Raw genomic sequence first — 13,486 nt, forward strand, 5'->3', positions numbered from 1 at the left:
GTTTAGAATAACTAACAAAAACCTATTTAACCTAGTTATACTGAAAAATAACATAGTGGATATAGTTCCATATATTCATTTTAGATATTCTAAAGCCATTCCTTTTAGTCTGCCGGGATAGAAGCTGATAGTTAATCAACATCTAAAAATATGAGAATTTGGAGATTAAAGTACCATATAGGTTAACCTAGTAAAAGTTCTATGGTTTCTGATACTGATTTTAAGACCTATCTTTCCTACAAAAAACAAAACTTCAGTAGAAGAGAAAAAGTCAATAAAAATTCTTAATATGAATGAAGACATTACAAACACATAAAAGCTCAAATTTTTCCAGCTGTGTTAGGAAAAGGATAAAGATTAAGAAAAAGACTTTCAGGGAAAGGACTATGTTTAACAGCCATTTTGTAGTTAAGATCAATTCTCCTTTAAATGGTTAACAATATGGCATTCCTTCCCTTTGACTATGAGTAAATAATAACACTGTCACCAACTAAGGCAATTTTCATGGTGTAAGTATATGAAAATGAACAAAACTGGAGAAAGAACATTAAAAAAAAAAACAATGCCAAGGGCAATAAAAGCAAAAATGTAAAGTTCTTTAAGATTTACATTTCATTTCAGAGGCCAAGAAGCATTGAATAAATTTTTACCTAGCAGTGGGCCTATTATAAAACAATCTTTTTATGTAGCTAAATTCATCTACAATTTTTAAAGTAACTTCGAATTCTTCAGCAATCACATACAAACGGGCCAAAGTGTGTGTGGCAGGAAAAGTGGGGGAAGAATCAGGAACTAGCTTACTATATGTATCTCTACTGCTAACCTTTACATTATCCCACCTCACCTCCCCCCAATTCCAAATGCCTGCAGCTTTTGAACTGAAAAGCCTAAACTTCTTAAGATGCTCCGCGGTTTACTTTTATTCTCTTTGTTGATACTGCTTCTCACTCTTTAAATACTCTACCATTCTTTTAGAGCTTTCTGTGCAAATATTTTCTCTTCTGGAAAGCCTTCTGTAACTCTTCCAGAAGTAATACAGTAAGTCATGCTTCACACTACACTTGCAGCACTCCGCATATAGGGTGTGTTCTAACAGTTTCATCAATCTTCTACCACACAAAAGCGCTAACAATCTACCATAGGGCTGGCAGACATTTAATAAACAATGCTATACGACTAAAGACTCAAAACCTGTATACTTGGAATTTGAGTCCTGAATACCTTACCTGCTATGCTGACTCTGGGGCCTTTTTTTCGGTAAAGTTGTAACACAAAGTAGCTGTACTGGATCACCTCCAAATCATTTCCTACACTTAACAACAAAACTTTTCCAACATTCCTTGGTATTTAATAAACTTGGGTAACGCTACTATTTTAACCAAACACAAAACAAATAATTGAGGAAACATTCCTTACTCTCATTTCTCATTTTCAATTTGAAACTAAACTTGCTATACGTTCTTGCTAATATTAATGAAATACTCCATACACCTAGGTAATTCAAATACCTTTGGTGGTAACAGGTGATAAATCCTGAACAAACTTCTGCCTCTTATTTCCTAACAGCCAAATCTCAGTAACATTTACCTTTCTAGATGACACTTTTGTAAAAAAAAAAAAATCGAATCTGTCTCCTCTGCACACACACAACGCTCAACAAATATTGGGTGAAGAACATGAAGTTAGATAGTGTTCATCACAGAGAAGACCACTAGATGTGGAATTAGCAAATATACATTGCAACTTAGCCTCACCTCAGGTTTACTATGTCCAGAGGCAAGTTACTCTTATTGGGCTTTTTTCCTTCATCATTTAGTTTTAGAGACTTACGAAATACCCTAACTACTTCAATGTGGTGGTGTGTGTGTTTGGATGGGTATGGGAGGGGAGGGAAGGGAAGAGGGGTGCAGATTCAGTGAGAAGAAAGGATAGTAACATTCAACTCAAGTCTTAAAAAAGTTACCCAAGGAAGTAAAGGAGTAAAGGGAATAGCTAGACACTGTAAAATGCTTGGTCACAGGGATTAAGCAAGGGAAAACGAAAGTTTTATAACTCAAGCACAGAGAATCTTTGAGAAATCAGAGGGATGATAAAAATGAGAGTCACCTATAACATAGAAAACACCAATGACTGCAATTTTTAGTATGGAGCAACTCAGGAGTGGGGAGATAGTTAATGAGTCATAAGAAAGATTGTTAAGATTTTTTGAGGGGTGGAGAGTGAGTGGCAAAGAAACTTGCAGATGGAAATGAGACATTTTAAGCTACATTTGGGACTGCTGACTCTAGGATATAGATCACGATGGAGAAACAAAAGTTGAGAAATAAGGTTACTAGGAATAGGTATGTAGAACTCCATAGAGTAATCTCTGGCAAGGAGTCTAGATTTGAGAGTTGTCAGAATGTGGTAGGTAGCTCCAACTGTAAGAGATAAGCCTAGTTAAAGAGTGAAGACAAATAGGGCCAGGACACTGGAGAAGATCAGCAGGTAAAAAGCTAGAAGAAGGGCTGGGAAGAAACTACCCTTTCTTGAGAAAACTAATTATTTCTTTCACTGAATAGCCTCATAATTGTCTCTTCTTTCTCAAGCATTCCACATATTAATTTTTTAAACTACGCAGCTATTCTTGAACAAATCCTCTCAATCCCATTTCCACAATGAGGCCTAACCAAATGAGTCAAAATGAGACTATCCCCTTGAATATCAAATGTCAAATACCAGTGAAGAGATCATAATTTTTGCTTGTCTTACAGCTAATCTCTTCATTTATGCCTGCAGAGATGTTATTTAAAAAAGCTTTTATAGAAAAAGCGTAATTCTATGGACAATATATTTGACAAAGTAAAACTGATCAGGTTAACCATTAGGGTTATCTGACTAAAACTCAGCTTTTGTTCCCAGGTTAATAATTAACCTTTCTTTACTATATTATATCCCTTCCTAATTGTCCCCAAAGTCCAAGAATAGTAATAAATAAGAATGGAGGTTATCAAGGAACTGTTTCAAAATAGGGATAAACCCAGAAGAATAAAAGTAAAAGTATCATGAGGTTTTTAAAGAGATCGTTGTTTCATTATGACTTAGACTAAAGGGACAGCTCCAAGCATGGTCATTACCCTTCAATAAAGTGAAGAGAATACTGTATCAGGGGAAAAAAATCTGGTCTGTTTTACTTTTAATAAATCAATTATTTTGGGATGTTTTAAAAATATAGGTTGGCCTGGGTTTGAGCAAAGAATTAAGTTGCTCATCTTCAACAAATCTAAGAAGAGTACTGTGAAGGCATGCCCTGAATATTTAAAACTGTCTAGGTTGTCACTTCACTACCGTTTGGCTTAACTGTCTTTTGCTCTCTGCTTCACTCTGGGGTAAGACAGTTGACTTCTTAGTAGCTGCCTAAGCAAAAGGCTGAATTCTCCAAGAGTAATAAAGGGGGTTAAGAACATAGGCTTTAGAATTAGACAAGCTCGTTTTAAAATCCCAACTCCACTACTTACTAATGAGGTGCTCTTACCAAGTTAACATACTGAAACCAGTTTCCTCATCTGTAAAATGGGTCATGGTTTGTACCTACCATAAAGGATTGCTGTAAGGATTATATGAGACTTTTTACAATAGTAGTACTTAAAATTTTTTTGTTCCTCCTGTTGTTTGGATCAATTTGGATTTTGACAGTGTTTAAGGTTTACTATCCCAGTGTATCTTGGATTAAAAATGAAGCAGTAAGGTATAAACAAAAATTATGATTAATATTAAGAAACAGCCTTTATGGTCTTTCCCAAAGACAAATCATGCTAGTTATGCTTTCAATCTACTTGATTTCTTGTACTTCTTTGATTATTTTGTACTCTTTGTTAAAGATTCAATGCAGTCACAAAATATATGCTAATAAAAATTGTTTGACTTGAGATTTAAACTCACATCAATGTTTATGAAGCACAGCATTCCTGTGAATTGAACATCAGTAAAATTCTTTGATCTTTGATAGGATCTTAAAGTTTCATTGTTTAGATATATATAATCTTAACTTACTGTAAAAAACTTTTCCAAAGGCCACTAAAATATAACTTAATCAGTTTAATCCAACATAAAAATTTCCAAAAACCAGTTTAACCAAAAATATGTTACATGACATTTCAACAATAAATATTACTAAAAACTCAAAAGAGTGGGATAAAGTGTTGTTTTGCTTCTAAACTACATTTCCCTTAGTTGAGAATCACTGCTTTAGAATTACTTAACTCAAAAAGGGATCTGGGACAATAAAGCAAAGTATAAAGTAGCAGTATTATAAAATTTAAAGGGTTACAAGGTTTTCTCACTCATGGAGAAATGCAGTAAAAAATGCACATCTTCAGCGGCAAAAGTTTTAACAGCTAATTACTTTTTCTCATTTCTTCTTTTTAATCTGGGCCGTTGGCAGTGAAACTGTCATGTCCTAACCACTGGACCAACCAGGGACTCCCTGCTTTTTCTCATTTCAACCTAGATCCATATCCTGAATTATTACAGGCAATAACAATTCTATAAAATAGACATGACTAGTGACAGAACTTTACAATAGTTTGTACACATCAATTTATGTAAAATTTTTATGATGGTTTCTAGACTTACATCATGACCTGAAATTTGTTAAATCAATTTAAATTCTAGAGATAATAAAATGAAATGGTATGCTTTACCAACATAATCTTTGCCCTCTTCCTTTCTTGCCAATAGGCCCTTATCCCTCTGACTCTTCCATAAATAACTGTTTTTGTTGTCTTCACTGAACGTTCTTCTTCCTTGAATTAAACCTTAAAGGTAGGAACTGTGTCTATCTCGAGGGTCTACTTATTACAACACTCTGCATATAATTGACACTGAACATTTAACTGAATAAAGGATGGAATAAAACATATAGTATTTAATATATTATCTAATTATATGTTGTAAGTTCAACATGAACTTATGGCAAGTTGAGCTTACTGTGCTGGGAAAAACAGTTAAGAAATCAACCAGATACTTAAACTGTTAGAAACTAAAGATATCACAGGAACATAATAATAAAGAGAAGGCTTCATTAGAATTTTTTTTCCTCCCTGACAAAGTCAGCTTAAATAAAAAGCCAATAAACTTTTTTCTGATATTCATCTGGTTGTTATTCACTGAAAAGGAAGAAAGTGTAACAGTTTCTATATAACATAGGCAACCAAAGTAGAGAAACTCTAAGTATGAGGAAAAGTCAGCGCTATGGATTTTCAGGTTACTTCTGACAAAATTAAGCCAGTGAAATTTAGCAGTTCTATGGAGATGACAAAATCATAGTAGACTTTGTGGGAAAAAAGTTGGACTTTAAAATTCAATCATCGGGAAGAAGAAAACGAAACCAAAGGCTATCCTGAAAGTGGAAAGAGGAGTTCAAAGCTTGCTGGTTTGGTCAGGTCAGAGAAAGCTGACAACTCAAACTGTCATGTCTTTAAGTGTGTATCATGAACAAGCAAAAGTTCTAAGTGAAGTAGATCCAGGATTCTGAAGAAATTCAGATATACTTCACTCTTTTTATACTGGGGATCAATGCACATATAAAGGAGTCCCATGAAACCCTCGTATCACCTCTAGAATCAACAATTAGGAAGAGAGGAAACATCCTGCGATCTCTAAGATGTTAAGCAATGTCTCCTTATCCACTGAAAAAGAGCTTCAGAACTAAAAACCATGACTCATGGCCATGAACTGGAACCCATATTCTTGACTACAGCTGCTATGAAAACTAACAGAACGAACTACAGAATATTCTCAGTTCAATGTTTCCATAGAAATTGTAGTACAGCTTACATTTTTACATGAACCTAACCTCTCTACTAAATCTTTAAATGATGGCAAGGTATTTTTCTGCTTCACATTTTAGAGTCTCTGCTATACAAGGGTTTATAAAGGTTTAAACATGAAATGGAAAAAGAAAGAAGACCAGGAAGCTAAGATAAACATCACTGGAGGTGTTCAAAGGCTAGATGACAACTTGGAAGGTATGTGGTAGACATAATTCAAGTATAAGACAAGTGGTTTGACTAAGTGACCACTACATTCCCTTCTAACTCAGATTTATAATTCTAGACTCAGAAGTGGTACCAAATAAAAGGTTTTTGTTCTGAAGTCATACCCAGGTTTGAATCCGCATTTGATTTTACGGTATGACTTCACACCAATTATTTAGCCTCTCCAAAGGATAATAAATAGGACCAGATGCTAGGATTCAGTGAGATAATGCATTTGTGTCTTGCACATGGTAAATACTTAACACGTTAACTACATAATTTATATTAGTAAGGTACAGTTTCATTTGTTTTTGCTTTAAGCAGTAATATTATCATAGATTTATTAAGCCATATTTAGACACAGGAACTCTGTTACAAACACTTAAAAACAGGCTAAAGGTTATAAGGTTTGGAGTTCATCTGAAGATAAAATTAAACCAATGAAAAGGACTTGCACCAAGTAGTTGCTCAACAAAAAAAAATCCTGTTTTTCTGACCCCCCAAAAATAAATGTTACATAAATATTTTAAAAGTAAATATAAAATAGGTTTCTTAATGGTTATCCACAACTAAGGGCAAATGTGATGTAGCTTAGTAAGGGGTTTTACATTTGACTCATCTCCCTATCCCAAAATTTGCAGTCTGAAGTAGCCTTTTAAACTGCTGATAGTGTTTCCTATTTATAGATCCTAAATACTAAAGGATGAACTCCTTAATGGTTACACTTAGTATAATACTATTCCAGTAAGTACTAAAACTTTCTAATACATATATACTTGTTTATAATTATAAGCATTAAATTTAAGTGGATGTTATTTTACAATGCAATAAATAATTTTAGATAGTAAGCAACCTAACAAATTTATTTTTTGGCAAGTGCTTTAAAAGATGGTTTTATAATGAGGATGACCCCCTGCTACTAAATTCAAAGGAAGTCAAAATTATGTATTCATATCTTCATACAATATGATATTCTCCCTTATCTTATCCTTCAAGTTTTCCAGGGTTACTCTCTAGACCTGCATACAACTGAGAGCCCAGATTCCACTTAGAAAGCTAGATCTGAACCCTAGTTTCACCACTTAATGGCTATGTGACCTGAGAAAGTTCCTTAATCTAAGTTTTCACTTTCCTTCTCTATAAGCTGAGGCTATTGATAGTATATATACATCTGCTGTGAAAATTAAGTAACAGGTCAAAAATACTTGGCATGATATCATGTTGCATATTTTTACTTAGCAGTCCCTGACATATAGTAATCCCTAAGTAGCAAAAAAAAACAACTACTCTGTGGAGAAATTCAATCAGCACTTGATCACAGAGACTCAAAGGATATACTCTAAACTAAAAGCAATTAGGCTCTGATTTGTTCCATCAGTCTAATGATCACTCATAATAAACTACCCTTGGATAAATATCAGTAAGAGTTACAGATTGGTGTACTCATTAAAAATTTCTTTCATACGTCATGTATTTGGGTGTCTAACAAGGCCTGTTCCTTAGACACAAACATTCACTAGCAATGTTACCCAACTATTTTTGAAAACCTGGCAAATGCTCTGAACCTTTCACTGAAAACATACATAATGTTCTATCCAAAATTCCACAGGCTTCATGACCCTCTGAAGCCTACCCACTGACTACTAAATATAGATACCTTACCAAAGAAATTAGAACTTATTAAAAAATAAAATGAAAAACATATATAGAATAAGGGACAACTGCTATTAGTTTGTTGTATTTTCTTCCAGACTACCACTGATTGCTATTACTGGTTTAAGAAACTTAAGTTTGTATACAAAATCTGATCAAAATGAAGTCATGGAATACTATTATCTGAAGCAATTTAGAATATAATTAAAAAGAATTAGTATGAATGTGTACAAAAGAATAACATACTTCTGATTAAGATTAAGGTTAGAAATAGATACCATACTCTATTTAGATGATGCTTTTCAAATATCTGACAGGCTTGCAAAATGTGTGTACCATATTTTAATGAAAAATATTAATTCTAATATTTTCTGTATAACTTTGGAAATGTATCTTAGCATAGATTCTTTTTCTTCATATGCAAAATATGATGATCAGGTTGAGGATTAAGATATCCTAAATCTAAACTGTATTATCTAATCTAAACCATTTTATTTTAAGAGTTCCCCTACAAAATACAGCTATGTAAAACAAAGCAAAATTAGAAGACCTATTATAACACAAGTTTACAAATTTCTGCTTTCTAAGCAGAACACAATTCTGAAAGGAAATGTTTTTTCAGGGTATACAAATAATGTATAATGACTTCTGATATATTATTTTCATTTGATATTATCATCTTAGGTATTCTCAAGAACTGAGAGAGTTTCTTCAGCTTTCATTTTTAGTGACAGCATGAAAAATGCCTTTTTTATGAAAAATAAAATCCTATAAGTAATTAAATTATAGTTTATGAAAAAGATGGATGTAAAACTTCTATAAAAGATCAGTATTTCTCAAATATTTCTTGGGATATTAACTAGAAGGTATATGGGGTCCCTAATTATATCGTAAGCATCCACAGCAGATGCGATAGCAATATTTAAATAATCATACTATGATATAGGATGTCACTTTATTTTTTAAACTATTAAATACCACTGCAAAGATACAGCCTGAAAGGATTACATACTCCAAGTATTAAAAATTCCAAGTTTTAACGTATATATTTAATACTATACTCTTACGTTATACAATGTGCTCAGTTTGTTCATAAATATTCATCTCAATACAATAACATCAGGTATAATACATAAAATCTAATCCATTAAGTCTTACCAATTTATGACCTGATGAGACACTCTTGTGGACAACATTCAGTCCTTAGAAGCTAGAATAACCCTTCAACCATGTGAGGGCATCACAACTTTTAAACTTTCGGCTTTCGATCATTATTATGTCACATTCCTCCTCCGATGCTGAATTCTAAAAAAAATTCTAGCAAAGAGTTTAAGTAAATAAGTGTTTTAATCAAATAGCCTTTAAAAATCTTTTATAGCAAAGGTTTATGTTCTACCATGATTACACAACTGATATTTTGTACTTTTTTTTTAAATGTAAAATAATTTCATATTTGATCTGGATACTTCAAGCTTTAAATAACATGGACTTTCAGGCTTCAGGAATACTTGTCAGTAAAGAGTCAAGTAGAAATGTAACCCATCAAAGGTTTAAGATCATGATCCAGAAATTATGATTTAACACCATAACCTGGTATAGATAGCTTTGTAGTTCTGCAGAATGGCACTTGAGTTATACTGTTTCGTCCACAACCATACCAGTTTCTAGACTTACACAGCACAGGTGGCTGGATCAGTAATATCTATATGAATCACTAAATGCTCTAGACAGCATTCAACTTAATACCTAAATCCAAGTCTATCTTTATCATCCCCAGTTTTAAAATTAGACAACACGATGGAAAGAATAAAATTTTAGTACGTGTTTTATGTAATAGATATAACAATCTATCCTACTCGAAAGTAATCCTACTGCTCATCTGTGTATGCCGCTGCTGCTGCTAAGTCCCTATGGGCATGGAAGAAAATAGGGGGATAGGAAGATTAAATAATTGTAAAAATTACTTCATTGAGAATATAATCTTAAATTTATTACATGTTTATAAAAAAGCTTTCAATTGGGTACCTGTTTTAATCATTAGAAGGTAATATTATCATTTTCTGCTTGAATTTTCTGTTTGATAAGAATGTTGATTTATAATTTTAGTCAGCAGTAATCCATTCAAAGGGAACCCACACATTTATGGGCACATTTCTGCCTACATCAAACCCCTAAATAAAATGGCATAATGAGGTAAAGGGGAGGGGGAAAGAGGAAAGCCCTTATTGAGGAAGATTAGATGTGCAAAGTTATAAAAAACTCAAAGACAGCATTGTAAAGGAAACTCTGCAGCCATCTCCAGAGATATTTGACCCAAATATAGGGGGCTGGAGTTACGTTGTTATAGATTTTAACTTTTAATGTTAAATTTTCTATTAAATACACACGGTCATTTAAAAGTCTTCTATATAATCTGAAGGTCTACTTGAATTTTTTCAATTTACAAATATAACCTTTCCAAATGTAACCTGACAACACATTTGACTTCAACAAAATCAAAGATTTTATTTTCAAAGGACAGCCTTACAATGTAATCACCTGGTGAAGGCAAAAATCCATATTTATTAGGATAAATAATAGTTGAAGGTTGTGGTCATTTCATCAACATTACTATCAAAATGCTTTTAGAATGTTTTTATGCAACTCTCATCTCCTATCAACCAAAATTCTACCATAATTTAAAAAATAAAATAAGTTACTTTAATGATTTACTCTTTTGAGGGACAAGTCCCATGAGAAGATACAATACACAGACATATTTAGCAAAGTAAATGGTTCCTGAACTATATAATCAGTAATGCTGGTAAGCTGCTTGTCTGTAAGACTTTGATGAACTGGTCATTTAAATGGCTGACTACTCGGTCTTTTAGTAAAGGACCTACCAACAAAAAGCACTGTCAAGATAAATGCCTGGAAAAAAAATCTCTGAAAGATAGAATTAAACCAGCCATATAAAGCAGATTTAATTATTTGTACTGTGTTATAAAAATGGTACTTTAAGGTTGCGTGCACCATACAAATGTATGGGAAATTTAGGATGTAAGAGTTGTACACATTAAAAATATATAAAACTTCTGTGTCAATTTTTCCCCAAGCATGCTTTCTCAAAATTAGTTCCTACCAAGAACAAGGCTCACAACTGAAGAGTTTCAATCACTAAATTCTAACATGTAGGAAATTCTTATTAAAAATTTGAAATAAAATTGAGTAAATGAAGTGCTTGTAGATGAAAAGAGTTAAGATTAATTAGATATCCTTTAAAATTTAACTTAGAATTCTGAAAGTGAATATTTAGAAGTTATTCATAAGCTTGAATCTCTGGCAAGATTGCTATAAAAAACAAATCTTGAGTATTTCCTATAGTTATCACTTCATTCTTTAATTTTTGAGGAAAAAATTTCTACTGAACTGAGAATGAGCTATTAAATGTTCTTTTAGCCCAGCAAGAACCAGGCTAAAGTTTACAGTCATTTACCTAATTTTATGGCAAACTTGTATTAACAGAATAAAAGAGTGAGCATAGGGGCAAAGAGGTAGACCATTTGCAATTTCCAAGTCATTATTTGAAAACTTGTAAGTGAAATCAGACAAATCTATATATGAGTTCCTAAAGGAACTTGCTATTTGAATGCATGTGCTTAGCTTCTTTTGGTACAAAATTTCACTTTTAAAGTATAAACAACAATTCTTTAAAAAGTTCACTACACGGTTCTGAGATTTCCTACATATTATAAAAATCAATGCTTGCTTCTCTTTAAAAGGTCAGAAATGCTTATTTTTTAATGGAGAAAGGGGGGATATGGAGCAACCCCTCATGCCCGATAATTACATACGGACTTTCCATATGTATAAGAGAAACCAGGCTAGAAACATCAAAGATAAACTTATGGGAAAAAAATCGGTCCAAATGTACCTAGTAGAATAAGAATACTGGAAAGACAGTATTTCAAGAAATTAACATATAAAAATAATATAGCTTTGGGAAAATAAGCTTTAACAAGACAGTTATAGACAGACAGATCTATCATGTTTACTCACAATGATTTATACTTCTCTTTCAAAAAAAAAGTTTATACGGGATACCAAAAAAAACCAAAAAATTGAAATTGAAATTCTAGACTTTAAAAAAAAAAAAAGAAAAGAAACAAGTGTGAATACTTATTAACCATTATTTTCTTTTGAAGTTTTGAAATACAGTAACAAACAGCACAGAGGTTGATAAAGACAAAATTTTCTGGCATCATTTAAGATGAAACAGTGACTTGAGATAGGAAAGCCACCTTAAAAAAAAAAAAATTTGAAATTGGGGGTGGGAGAAGATAAAAATGGAAAAACAAAGTAAGTGGAAGCCAGCAATGTATTACTCAAATATATGCAATAACATTCTGCAGGCTTTGTTAACAGAAAGCTGCATATTTGACTTTGAGCTTAACTGTTAAGAACAGTTAACATAAAGCAAATAGAACTGTTCTTAAAATTTTAAATATCATCACATTATGTGTAAGAGTTAACATCTAATTTTGTGAAACAAACTATGTTATGACCATTCCAGACATGTATTTAGCAACATTTTCTGGACTAACTTAGTAATATCTAAGAAACAGCTGCTGTAAATACAGAAATTTTCTGAAGATTAATGGTTAATAGACACTGTGAACAGGAGTGGGATTAGTCAAACACAACAACTCTTTTTCCCTTCTTGTTCTCCTTCTAATAGTGCACAGGGCTAGAAGGAGAATACTTCTTTACCTTGATATTACCACCAAGTAGACATGTAGAAAGATGTTTTTGGCTTCCAGGATATAGGTTACACCATCACTATTTCCATGCCAAATATCACAATTAAATTAAAAACTAAAAAAAATACCATGCAGACCCTCCAAATCTTTTCCTATTTATAACTAAAATCTTTACACTTTGACAATAACCAGGAAACAAAACAGCATAAAAATGCTATTTGAGGATATCTATCAATGAATACATATTCTAAATTATTACCATCTATCTAAATTTACTTGTCAAACGTGGAAAATGTTTTAGAAGTCGTCAAGTAAAACCTAAACATAGAATCTAATTTCTGGTAGCAAATGCATATAAATGATCTATGGCAATCACAAAAATCTAACACATTTCCTGATCTGCATGATTTAGAATATTAGTACAAGTACATGCACACACACAAAGAATGTCAGCTGGAATGGAATCAGTCATTTCTCTTGTCTAACTACCTACAAACCCAAATCTTGCTGAAAATAAAAATATTAAAGTAATTCCACTTAATATTTCTTTCTTCTCAATAGGTTGCCAAAACTATCTGCAGGTTTCAGTACATAAAAGAGGTATGAATTCATATCTTTAAACTCTTAGGAACTAGAATGGAAAAAAACCTCCAAACAGATGTTGTATGTTTGATCTGGTTCAACAATTTCAGGCTATATTTGAATTTCCTTGTCATCTGAACAAATTCAGTCAGAGTCTTTTCTTAAAAAGCTTTGCTACAGAGTTCTAGATTCTGTAGGAAAAAAAGAGATGGGTTTAGCAAATTACACACACATTGTTCTGTTCAAGGGTTTGATTTACTTAAAATCTATTTGGTGAAAAGTTAAACAATTAATATCAACAATAATAAAGAGACCTTACCAACTATTCCCATGTTTTAAAACTGCTTTTCAAGTTTCATCCTAAGAATAACTATCATGACCTTTCAGAGTAGGTAGGTTGTGGTGACTTATATGGAGAAAATTTACTAACTAAAGAGGAAGGCGGTAAGCACATGCACAAAGAAGCATATCATAATCGATGAGCAGTTAATAATT

At 32.5% G+C, this 13,486-nt stretch overlaps 1 protein-coding gene across 5 annotated transcripts in view; it reads right to left on the bottom strand.

The window, feature by feature from the left end:
* TSC22D2 (TSC22 domain family member 2) overlaps positions 1-13,486 on the bottom strand; it is a 51,749-nt gene that overhangs the window by 17,021 nt on the left and 21,242 nt on the right. For 3 of the 5 annotated variants that reach the window (XR_009736770.1, XR_009736772.1, XR_009736771.1), the window contains one exon: positions 8,829-8,987. The exons of the other annotated variants lie outside the window; for them this stretch is intronic. The gene's annotated coding sequence lies outside the window, so the exon portion shown is untranslated. The remainder of the gene's footprint in view (positions 1-8,828; positions 8,988-13,486) is intronic. 5 annotated transcript variants of the gene reach the window in all.

Source organism: Bos javanicus, chromosome 1 (assembly GCF_032452875.1).
Source record: "Bos javanicus breed banteng chromosome 1, ARS-OSU_banteng_1.0, whole genome shotgun sequence".
Classification (NCBI taxonomy): domain Eukaryota; kingdom Metazoa; phylum Chordata; class Mammalia; order Artiodactyla; family Bovidae; genus Bos; species Bos javanicus.